This window comes from Cornus florida, unplaced genomic scaffold (assembly GCF_030987335.1).
Source record: "Cornus florida cultivar Cherokee Brave unplaced genomic scaffold, ASM3098733v1 CherokeeBrave_3.0.0_Hap2_Chr03, whole genome shotgun sequence".
In the NCBI taxonomy this organism is placed as follows: domain Eukaryota; kingdom Viridiplantae; phylum Streptophyta; class Magnoliopsida; order Cornales; family Cornaceae; genus Cornus; species Cornus florida.
This window is the reverse complement of record NW_026775573.1, coordinates 93,922,616-93,933,988: the sequence shown is the minus strand read 5'-3', so window position 1 is coordinate 93,933,988 and position 11,373 is coordinate 93,922,616.

Sequence of the window (11,373 nt, the reverse complement as noted above, 5' to 3'; positions counted from 1 at the left end):
TAGCATGATTATAAAACTTGTTTTGGATGCACAATAGGGTCATATATTTATCAGATTTGATCTATGCTTACTCTGGATGTTAGTTGCTAAAATAATAAACTCTGTTCTGCAATTACATGGATTAATGTTTTGGTTACTAATTGCTAAACTGTTAAACTATGTTCTGTCAATTATATGGTTTAATGTGTTGGACTTTAATTGCTGAATTATTATTTTGAATTCTGTCAATTACCTGGATGTTATGGATGGTATGTACCGGTATGGGACGGTGGCATACTAGAGATGGTTTAGCTCAAAATACTAAGACCTACCCTATTGGAATACGGGAATGGATTGTAAAAATTGAATCCTACTTATATTTAAGTCATATCAACTGAGTAAGTTGAGTGACTGTATGGATTAATTATTATTTGTAGTTAAGTCATATCAACTGAATAAGTTGAGTGACTAACTGAATTGGATATCTTATATCAGATCAATGAACAATTAAATGACATATTCTGGTTTTGGACGGACTTTAAATATATATTTATGGTACCACGATATGAGCTTGAGTCTCAGGATCGTTAGTTAAGGAGCGTATATGCATAGGGATGCATAGCTGGCTATGATGGTTGAGGTGCACCCTGTTAGGTCTAGGTACTCATGCCCACCACTGGTGCGTTTTGCATGTTGCCTTCTATTCAGGTTGAGACCCCTTTGTAGTCCAATGAGAGTGCCTTAGTGTGGATATATATATATATATATATTTATAGACTAGATAGATATTATTGAGATATCTAGGATGTATCTGCGTATCGGGTTTCCGTTTGGATTGTACTTAGAATAGAACTTGTTTAAGGGCCTGACCCACTCTTATTTTTTCAGGTGTTCGACGGTTCCAGCCTTAGAGCTTGATCGTGTTGAGCGGAGACAGTCACTCATTCATCCGATTACGTAGGAGTTCTCTCTATGTTTTAGTTTGAGATTTTATTTTCAGTTATTTAGTTTCAGCTGGGATTTTGTTTAGGGGTCCACTAGATGGATTCCCGAGTTGTTCCCTTGGAGGTTTTGGGAAGTTTGGATTTTATTAATCATTATCATTTGAGGATTTTATATTAATTATTCTTCCAGCTTTAATATTTATTTTTTTAAGTCTTTTTGTATTCGTGCTTGTTTACATATTAATTGTTTGGTATTCCCTCAGGTTTGGACTTAGGCCTGATCAACCCATGTCTCGGAGTTAAAGGGTATCACAAAGGTGGTGACGCTCTCCTCGAGTCTCAGGCGCCATCACGTGTTTCCAACGTTCGTGCACCTCACATCACACTACCATTGAGTTCAGCTCCTTTCGTCTATGAGGAATTGTTGTAGTCCAACCGTGATCTTAATGATCGCCTTGATAGACTAAAAGCCCTAATCATGGATAGTGCACGGGCTAAAACTGCTTCTCCTGCCAAAATGACCCTGCCCGAACACGACTAACGAGCCAGTTCATCCACTCATGTGCCACCACTGTAGTATCCGCCGATACAGGCTCAGGCAGCCCCAAAGCCTACCCCGGCTCAAGTTGCGCCTCCGGCCAACCCTTCTCCGGATTACATCACTGAATCTATGTTACGGGATTTCTTCATGAAGCATGCCCGTCTACCATATACGCATTGGTACTACGCACCGAGCCGCCATACCCAAAAATTCTTACGCAGACTTTGTACCTGTAAGGGTACATCATTCTAAAGTTTCCCAAGTATGATAGTGTCAAAGGGGATGCCGACGAGCACCTACAGAGATTCGTAGAGTCTTTAGGCCAGCATAGCCATGATAAGGTCCTGCGCCTCAGAGAATTCTCCAAGTTCTTCATAGGGCTCGCCTATAGGTGGTTTAGGAGCCTCGAGCCAGACTCGATTACCACGTGGCAGCAGTTTTCCTAAAAGTTTTATGCCAAGTTTGGCCAAGCCATCGAGCGGGTCACTACCCTCTTCCTCACCAAAGAAAAGCAAAAGCCCCACGAGGAGCCCCTTAAGTTCATCTCTCGTTGCCAAGCCCGCGCGACGGAATGTTTTGAGGGTAGTAGTGAAAAAGATCTAGTTGACATCTGCATATAAGGCATGAACAAAACTTACAGGGTGAACTTGGTCAATTTGGGTCTCAACAGCTTCAGCGACCTCACCACAGCAATACGAAACATTTGCAAGGACCTTGCACCTCCCAAAGTAGAGGCCGCTAGACTGGTCACTTGCAAAGATACGCCGGTTGCTTCTCGTAATGACAGAGCCATCGCGAGACAGATTCTAAGGTCAAGGGACCTCATACCGAGTGCGATAATGATCCTCCTCCATTTCCTGTGTGCATGGAAAAAGGTACTAGCACCCTTGAGCAATGGGTCAAGTACGGTGTGGTTGCACTGCCTGTCCCTCACAAGGAGCCAACCGTGCAAGACCGTGCCAATCCCAATTTTTACATTTTTCATTAAGCCACAACGCATCCGACAAGTGCCTACAGAATTCTGAGACGAATCTTTTAATAATGACTCGAGGGTGGTGATCTCGAGTTGATCACACCGAAGGATGTACGGCGTAATCCCTATCCTCGCCACCACGATGTGTCCATGGTCACTTATTATGATGAAAATGAAGAAACCAATCCCTCTCATTCAAAGGCCCAGACATAACAACAAGAGGAAGAGTGCTACGTAACAACTTCGTCCAGTCAGCACACTTCTCAACAAGCTCCTTTAACTATTTCCTTCTCTAAATTTGATGAAAGTGTGTCTACTCCTCAGAATCGTCCTCTCTATGTCACCGCGCAGGTCAATAGTAGGGAGTTTTGCTTTTCTAGATAATGGATCCTCCATTAACATCATGCTATGCACAACCTTCCAGAAAGCCGATTTGCCCCAGGACTGCCTTGTCAAGGTGGCCATTAAAGTATACGGTTTCAGCAACAAGTCCCACCAGTCTCTCAGATATGTGAATGTTGATCTAACAGTCAACAAGTTTTGCGCTCCCACCAATTTCCATGTCATTAAAGCTGACATCTCCTATCATGTGCTCCTTGGGCGGGTATGGCTGCACCGTTTTGGCATAGTGGCCTCAACCTATCATCAATGTTTCAAGGGCATATTGGGCAACAAGGTCATCACTGTCCCATGCTCGGACAAGCTCTTTGCCAAGCATGAGGCCCACTTCACCAAGGTACTATTCTTTGATACACTAGAAGATGAAGATGAAGAAGGTGAGACGAATATCATTCGCATACCACTGCCCAGATGGGAAGAGGTACAACAAGGAATCTTCTACCCTCTACAACCATACGTACCTCGCCGTAGTACAGAAGCCATTACCTCTCGAGAATATAAGAGAGTCTGATTGCCAGATGGCTGATACATCTACCGTTTATGACGATGTGCGGGCTCAGCCTTGGCCACCCTAGTTGCTGGGCCCACACTCGCAGAAGTGGAGCAACCGCAGCTCCCAGATCTCGAGGAGGTCAACCTCACCCCTATTGAACAAGAATCGCAGACCACTTTTATCTCTTCACGATTGGACTCATCGTTGCGTGAAAACTTCATTTGCCTATTGAAAAAGTTTTAGGACATTTTCACTTGGACTTACAGCGAAATGCCCGGACTAGACCCCCAGCTCGTGACCAGGCTCGTGCCCTATCAAACAAGCACCTCGAGTCTATCGCCCAGAGCTTGAGCTTCAGATCAAAGCAGAAGTCGAAAACTTGCTCCTCGCAAGCTTCATCAAACCAATCCTACACCCTACTTGGCTGGCAAATATTGTTCCTGTGAAGAAGAAGAATGGGTAAATCTGCATCTGCATTGACTTTCGTGATCTCAATAAGGCATGCCCAAAGGATGATTTCCTTCTCCCAATCATTGATATGTTAGTTGATGCGACGGCCAGGCATTCACTTTTTTCCTTTATGGATGGTTACAGTGGCTACAATCAAATACGGATGGCCGAAGAGGATGCTCACAAGACTACATTTCGAACATCACTTGGTAATTTTCATTATATTGTCATGCCCTTCGGGTTGAAGAACGTTGGTGCCACATATCAGAGGGCTATGACTGCCATCACACAGTTGAAGACTATGTCGACGACTTAGTGGTGAAGTCCAGGCAGCAAGAAGATCATCTTTTGGATCTATGCCAAGTTTTTGAAAGATGTTGTATGTACAACCTATGCATGAATCCCCTTAAGTGTGCATTTGGGGTAAGTTGAGGCAATTTTCTGGTTTTCTCAATACATCGTCAGGGGATCGACCTTGATCCCACCAAACCTCATGCAATTTCAGATATATCCCACCCTTCCTCCTTTAAGTAGCTCAAGAGTTTTTTGGGCAAGGTTTCATATTTGCGTAGGTTTATACCAGCACTTGCAGAGGTTTCTTACCCTTTTAGCTCATTAATCAAAGGCAATGCCAAATTCGTTTGGATAACAGCTCATCAAGCAGCCTTTGAAAAGATCAAAGCCATCGTTAGCTCCTCGACCACAATGCACCCACCTATCAAAGAGCAACCCCCACTACTCTACCTTACCTCGACAGACAAGTCTATTGGTGCCCTTCTTGCACAAATGGTCGAGGGGCAGGAGCGCCCAATCTATTATCTCAGTTGACTTATCCGAGAGGTTGAAACTCGCTACTCGGCCATTAAACGCTACTGTCTAGCACTTGTTTTCGTAACACAAAAATTCAGACATTATTTCATGGCCCACCCCATCCATTTGACCACACGGTGCGACCCATATAGACACCTCATCTCCAAGCCCATCATCTCTAGAAAGGATTCACGATGGCTCTTTTCTATCTCAGAGTTTGATATTACATACTATGCACCGCGAGGTATCAAGAGCCAGGCTTTGGCCGATCTACTCGCCCAATTTTTCTAGTAGAAGCACGAACCCCTCGATGACACACTACCTCTTGAAGAGCTCCATGTGGCCGCCATACAGGAAAGTCATGGTAAGTGGTAACTTGCTTTTGACGGGTCCTCCATTAGTAAAGGGGGAGGAGTAGGGATCGTCTTTACATCCCCAACTCGGCAAGTCACCGCGGCCTTCAAGCTCGCTTTTAACTACTCTAACAATGAAGCTGAGTATGAGACGCTCATTCTTGGCTTCCTCACAGCCCTAGACAAAGGCATCTAGAAGTTATGCATCTATGGGGACTCCAAACTAGTTATAAAACAGGTAACCGGTGAGTATGTCATTCGCGAGCCTTCGTTTGCATCTTACCGTACCATCACTGAGAGGCTCCTCGCTAGATTCCCTTTTATCCAGTTCGCACACGTACCTTGCTTTAATAATCGATATCTGGACGCACTTACAACATTGGTCTCTAAACTAACAATCGCAGATGACATGACTCAAGTCCACATCACCAAGCGCATTGGCCAGCTACCATCACCGAGCTGTTCCTAGTCACGACTGTTCCGAACAATGACTGGCGAGCCCCAATCATTAATCAGCTCAAGCAAATGGCAGGACCATTACCTGTCACGCAATTGAAGTTACTCTAACTCTTACAAGGGTTGATATACTTCAGCCTACCCTATGGAACATTGGCTAGATTTTTGGAACCCAAGAAGCTGAAGCAGCCTTCAAAATGACTCATGAGTAACACTGTGCTACCCCCCTCGCGCTGTATCGACGACTTCAGCGTCAAGGTTACTATTGGCCAGAGATGGCGGTACAAGCCAATGCCCTTCAGCATACCTGCCCACAATGCCAAGCCATGATGGACAAGACAGAGTCGTGTGTTTTAGATGTCGCTGATTAGCATCACCCATTTATCGATTTCGTATCGCATGGCACTCTCCCGAAAGACAAGCAAGTTGCTGCAAGGATAAAAAGAAAGTCTGCACGGTTCGAGCTTAAGGGCAGCGACCTTTTTTGCATCGCCCTTAATGGTGCGTATTTGCAGTGCTTGTCTCAAAGCGAAGCCACGAAGGTTCTCAAAACGGCTCACCAATTAGAGCATTAAGGTGCGCGCAAGCTTTTTACGTATTTGTTGCGCAAGGGAGTTTATTGGCCCACCATGGAGCACGATGCTAAGTCTTATGTATAGAAGTGTAGGCCTTGCCAGCACTACCATCATTAATTCATACTCCAGCTACTCCCCTCCATCCCATTGAAGCCCCTTAGAGATTCCATATATGGGGACTAGATCTCGTTGAACCAATACACCCACCAGTGCGAAGTTACATATGGATCCTTATTGCAACGAAGTTCTTCACTAAGTGGATCGAGGCCATCCCCCTCAAGCACACAACCGGCGGGGTTGTCACTACCTTCATATAGGAAAATATCATTTATCGCTTTGGGATTCCTTAGTGTCACCTCACCGACAATGGTACTCCTTTTGTCAATCGTAGGGTCAAAAGGTTGTTCGCACAATACAATGTCCAGCATAAACGCTCATCGTCATACTACCCACAAGGTAATGGCCAGGCCAAAGCCTCAAACAAAAACATCATCCGAATCCTGAGTCGAACCCTCGAAGAAAACCCTACCACACGGGTTGAACAATTACCCCTAGTGCTCTGGGCCTATCACACCTCCAGCAAGCACTCTACTGGTCAAACCCCATTCTCCCTTGTTTATGGACTTGAGGTTATCTTGCCGATATTGCCATCCCCATGGCATAACTTGCTTCGCGAAGCGGGGTTCCCATGTCTCGAGATAGTGAATTGGAAGCCCTCAATGAAAGATACGAGGTAGCCCTTTAGCATCTCCAGCAACATTAGCGCAATATAGCGCGAGCGTACAACAAACATGTCCTGCCTCGATAGTTCAGACCAAGTGAGCTTGTTCTTAAGGCTGCCCCACACGTCATGCGAGGTCTCTCAGCTCCCAAGTTTTCACCTAATTGGGAGGGCCCTTACATTGTAAGAACATCTAGTGATAGTGGTTATTGCACACTCGAGGGCTCTGTAACAAATTGTTCATTTTCCAAGAAAATCCCTTCCTTGCACAAGTATGATGCTATCCTCTTAACCTTTTTTTTCATTAAACAAAAAACCCCAGGGGGGAGGAAAGAAAGCACAAAATGCACCAATACTTTCATTCAATATTTTCAATTACATTTGTAAGTTTCTCGACTATCACATCCATCAAAAAGAGAGCCTAATCTATGTAGGAGGATAGTAGGGAATAGTCATCATCAAGCTCCTGCGAATAAATCATCATAACTCCTAAGCTCTCTTGCTCTCGTGTGAGCTCCCCTTCTATACATTCTATGCGAGCTCTATTTTCTTGAATACGTGGCATGAGGAGCCTTTGCCTTTGACATTTTTCAGCCACTACTAGCCTCCTTCGCAGCCATAAAATGGGAACCTCGAGCCTGAGAACATCTTCCAAGAGAAGTGCAGCCTCATTCACGAGATCTTCATTGGTCGAGCCTCGCTCAATCTCAATAAATATCTCCAAAATTTTCCCAAGGCACAAATACATGGATTGTTGTACAAGTGCATGGCGCGAAGACAGGAACCGCAACACCTCAGGATGATGAGCAAAAGTTACCTCTACTAAATCCACATAGGCCCAAGGGAATGACGGCATGCCCATCTATTCCGCACGAGTGACATCTCGCTGTACGCCATCCCCTCCTTGGGCCCCATGCTCAGCAGTAGTAACTCGCCTTTCCTCATTGCTCTCTGGCAGTTGAACCTCTTGAGAATTTTGGTCATCACCAGAAGGCGAGACCTGCCCTCTCTGCGCATTGATCTCATCTCCCATGTGCATATCTATCTGTAGCGCAGAAGGGTTTGGCGAAGTTTGCAAGGACGAAGTTTATCTCATTTCCCCACCAATATTAACCTCGAGGGCAAGAGAGCTTTGCCCCACTCCTCGCATTTTTACTTCCTGTATTTTTTCAAGATGCAGAGGTTCTGTTTCTCTAGGAGGGATGGACTCGTTCCCCTCTGGTTATTTAGCTTGATCTTGCACATTATGAAGAGACGTCACCATATTCTCGCCCCTGTTTGCCTTAGACAAGTCCTCACCCAAGTCTCCTGACACCTCGAGAGTTGGGGACTCGGAGTCTTCATCCTCATCAGGAAATAGGGCGTTGTCTTGAGCAACATTGGGTTATTCCCTCGCAGGCCCTATGCCTTCCGCATTAGCCACACCATCGCGAGGTAACTCTGTTGTGCTACAATACCTCCTAAGGTGATAAGAGGCAAGACATCCAATGCTAGATTCTCTATCTCATCTTCCTCCTCCCTCGCCTGCGTTGATGTATCCTTCTAAGCACAACAATTCAGAGCAGTCTCGCTTAAGGCTTGTATAAAGTTAAAAGGGGATAAGTTAGAAAATTCACTGTTAGAAGCCAGTACCTCACCAGAGCTTATATTGTGAATGGTGGTGTCAATTCCACTATCTCGCACGCGCTGAAGCCTTCGCATCCCACCTCGACTTGGTCCGAAAGCAGTCACCATCGAACCATGCTCTCCAGTAAGTGTTTGTTCCTCATGATCCTCAGAAGAGGTATCAGTATCCACATTTACATTGTCTGAAGGTTTGTCCATAAGTGGAATCCTACTTGACGAGGCCATTGGTTGAGATATGCTGGGTGGAGGAGGGCTTGCACTTTTCTCCCTTACGATAGCAATTATTGGCTCGGCAGCGCTCACAGCTGTTCGCTTTTTGGGGGCCAGCATTTTCATGAGAGGTGGCTCTCGTATTGCTCCTACAAACAGGTGCTGCAGCCACTTTGACCTCAGGGATAGAGGCCACCGCAGCAGACTGTGAGGACTCCCTTTGCTGCATTGCGGCCGGTGCAAGTTGAGGGGCAAAACTGCAGCACGCACCCCTATCAAACTCTATAGGAAGCAACAATGAATAGTCCCTTACATATATCACCAGCGCCTTTGCTCCTGAGTAGAACTTGAGCAAAAGTCTTTCTAACTCGCTAACTCTATATCCCAGAGTGAGCGAAATGCCTTCCTGCACATAGGAATCCTACCCCTCCCTAGTAGGAAGAGAGCGTCAACCCCTTTGCGAAGCAGTCCAATATGATTTACTGTAAACCTCATGAAGCTGTTATCATAGGAGTCCTCGACTCCAGCAAAGCTGTATTGCGCACGCACCCCTCTGTCATAGCCAAATTATAAAGGCACTCTGCGAGGGTTGTATATCTTTAATATCTGACCGCCCTCCCATATGGTGGGCAACTAACCAGGGGTGGTGACTAATAGAAACACCAACACCTCCTTCGCATTTAGCCGATGAGCACCTGTTGGAATATGCTCGTTATTGTCAAAGTACATGGGCATAGTCAATGCCCTAGGCAGGATAACAGCATAAGGACGAGCAACAAATTGGAAGCTCTGATCTAAAGCATATCCTAGCCGTTCGGGCAGAAAACGCCTATGCCACCCCATACCTCGCATCACCTCTTCATCCAAAGCCATGTTTGCAAGGATGGGGGTATAAGATTGGAACCTCTTGTACAGAAACATCTGTAAGAAGAGGGTAGAAGCATAAGACCCATGGACATAGCACCCAATGGAGCACACCATGTCCTCCCCCACCATGTCGAGGCGATAGTGCAATTTCCCTAAAAATAGGGGCGCGAGTGCCACTTTCACCCTACTTGACAGCTTCACCGCGAGGTCCAGAAGGCAGGGTAATGGAGCATCTTCAGCGGTACCCTCCAATATATATCTCAAAAACCAGAACAATAAGTAAGCTGCGAGACCGGAGGGGTGATCAATCCAAGGCCAGGGATCCCCTCTCTTCCCTCATCTGAGAGACCCTTCCTTGATATGGGAAAATCCCTGAAGTAATAGCGCATCAAAGCACCAAGAGTGGCCTTGCACGAACTCTTGCCTCATGAAGTGTGGCGAATCCCCTGTTTGCCCCACAAAGTCTTAAAGTCTTTGGTCTTATCCAAAGCTGTCTTGAGATCTTGTGCTAAAGTCTCCTCATCTTGCGAGAATGCCCAAAAGCCGGGGTTCTCCACACCCTGAAAAGGTAAACCTAATAGTTGGCTTACATCCTCAATGGTGGGTATAAACTCTTCCTACGCTGTGACGAAGGTGTGCGAGCTCGAGCTCTATCGCGAGGTCAACTCCCATAAACCGGCAACATCACGAGGAATATATAGTCGGCAAAACAACTTAATATAAGGCAATAGGCTCGTTGCAGTCAAAGTCACCTCATACACTGGATTGGCAAAGATCGCGTCAGTCCATGCCTCCCAACCATGGCTAAGGCTAATATGATTAGTGAAGTTCACATAGGACCATGGGTATTGCCCTTGCTCAACACCAAATCTAAAAATAGTATCTACAGGGATGCGCAAAGCTAGGTTAAGGTCAACCTCCTCCTCCATCAACTCTACCACTTCTAGTGGTTTGCTAGCAACTACAGCCTTGCTTACCCCGATGCCAAAATAGGTCATTTTTACTAAAGAATGGTGCTCGCCACCATTCCGAATCTGCTGGCACCTTAGGGTGAGGGTAATCTTTCTTGCTTAGTTCTTGCTTCTTACTAACCATGATAGCAATCCCACAAACTGAGTAAACACGAGCAAAATTTCAAGTTTTACAAACTTTCTCTCTTCGTCGACGATAATGGAGGCAAAGGCAAGAACAGTAGCTTTTAGTTCTCTCTGTTCACAAATAACCCCTCACACCATCACTTGCCCTTTTTAAACAGTTCCCTCACCTCGGGAACCCCCAAAATCAAAGCGGCAACAGACGACAGATTAATGACTTGAGATGACCTTTCAATCTCACGTCCGCTCAATTCCCTCGAGTGAATAAATGACCTAGCCGTCTAGATTTGCATGCGCAATAATACATTCTAAATCGTCACACGTGCAGGGGGACAAAATGTGGGTGTTACTTAATAAAGGCTCACATGGCAAATTGACAAGTCAATACAACCCTAATCAAATCCCTCGGGGCAATTTGAAAAGTCAAAAGCCTCGAGGGACTAACCCTCGAACACATTAAGCCCTAGCATCGCTCCAAGCCCATAAAGTTTTGAGGGTCCAACCCTCAAGCGTGTTAAGCCTTGGCATCGCCCCAGGCCCATTAGGCTTCGACGGACTAACCCTCGAGCACCTTAAGCCATGGCATCGTCCCAGGCTCATCAAGCCTCAATGGACCAACCCTCCAGCACCTCAAGCCCTGGCATCGTTTCAGGCCCATTAAGCCCCGATGAAGCAATTCCTGAGCACCTTAAGCCCTGGCATTGCTCCAGGCCCATCAAGCCTCGAGGAAGTAATTCTCGAGCACCTTAAGCCCCGGCATCGCTCCAGGCCCATCAAGCCTCAAAGAAGTGACTCCCGAGCACCTTAAGCCCTGACATTGCTCCAGGCCCATTCATCCTCAAGAGACCAACTCTCGAGCACCCCAAACCCTGGTATCACTCC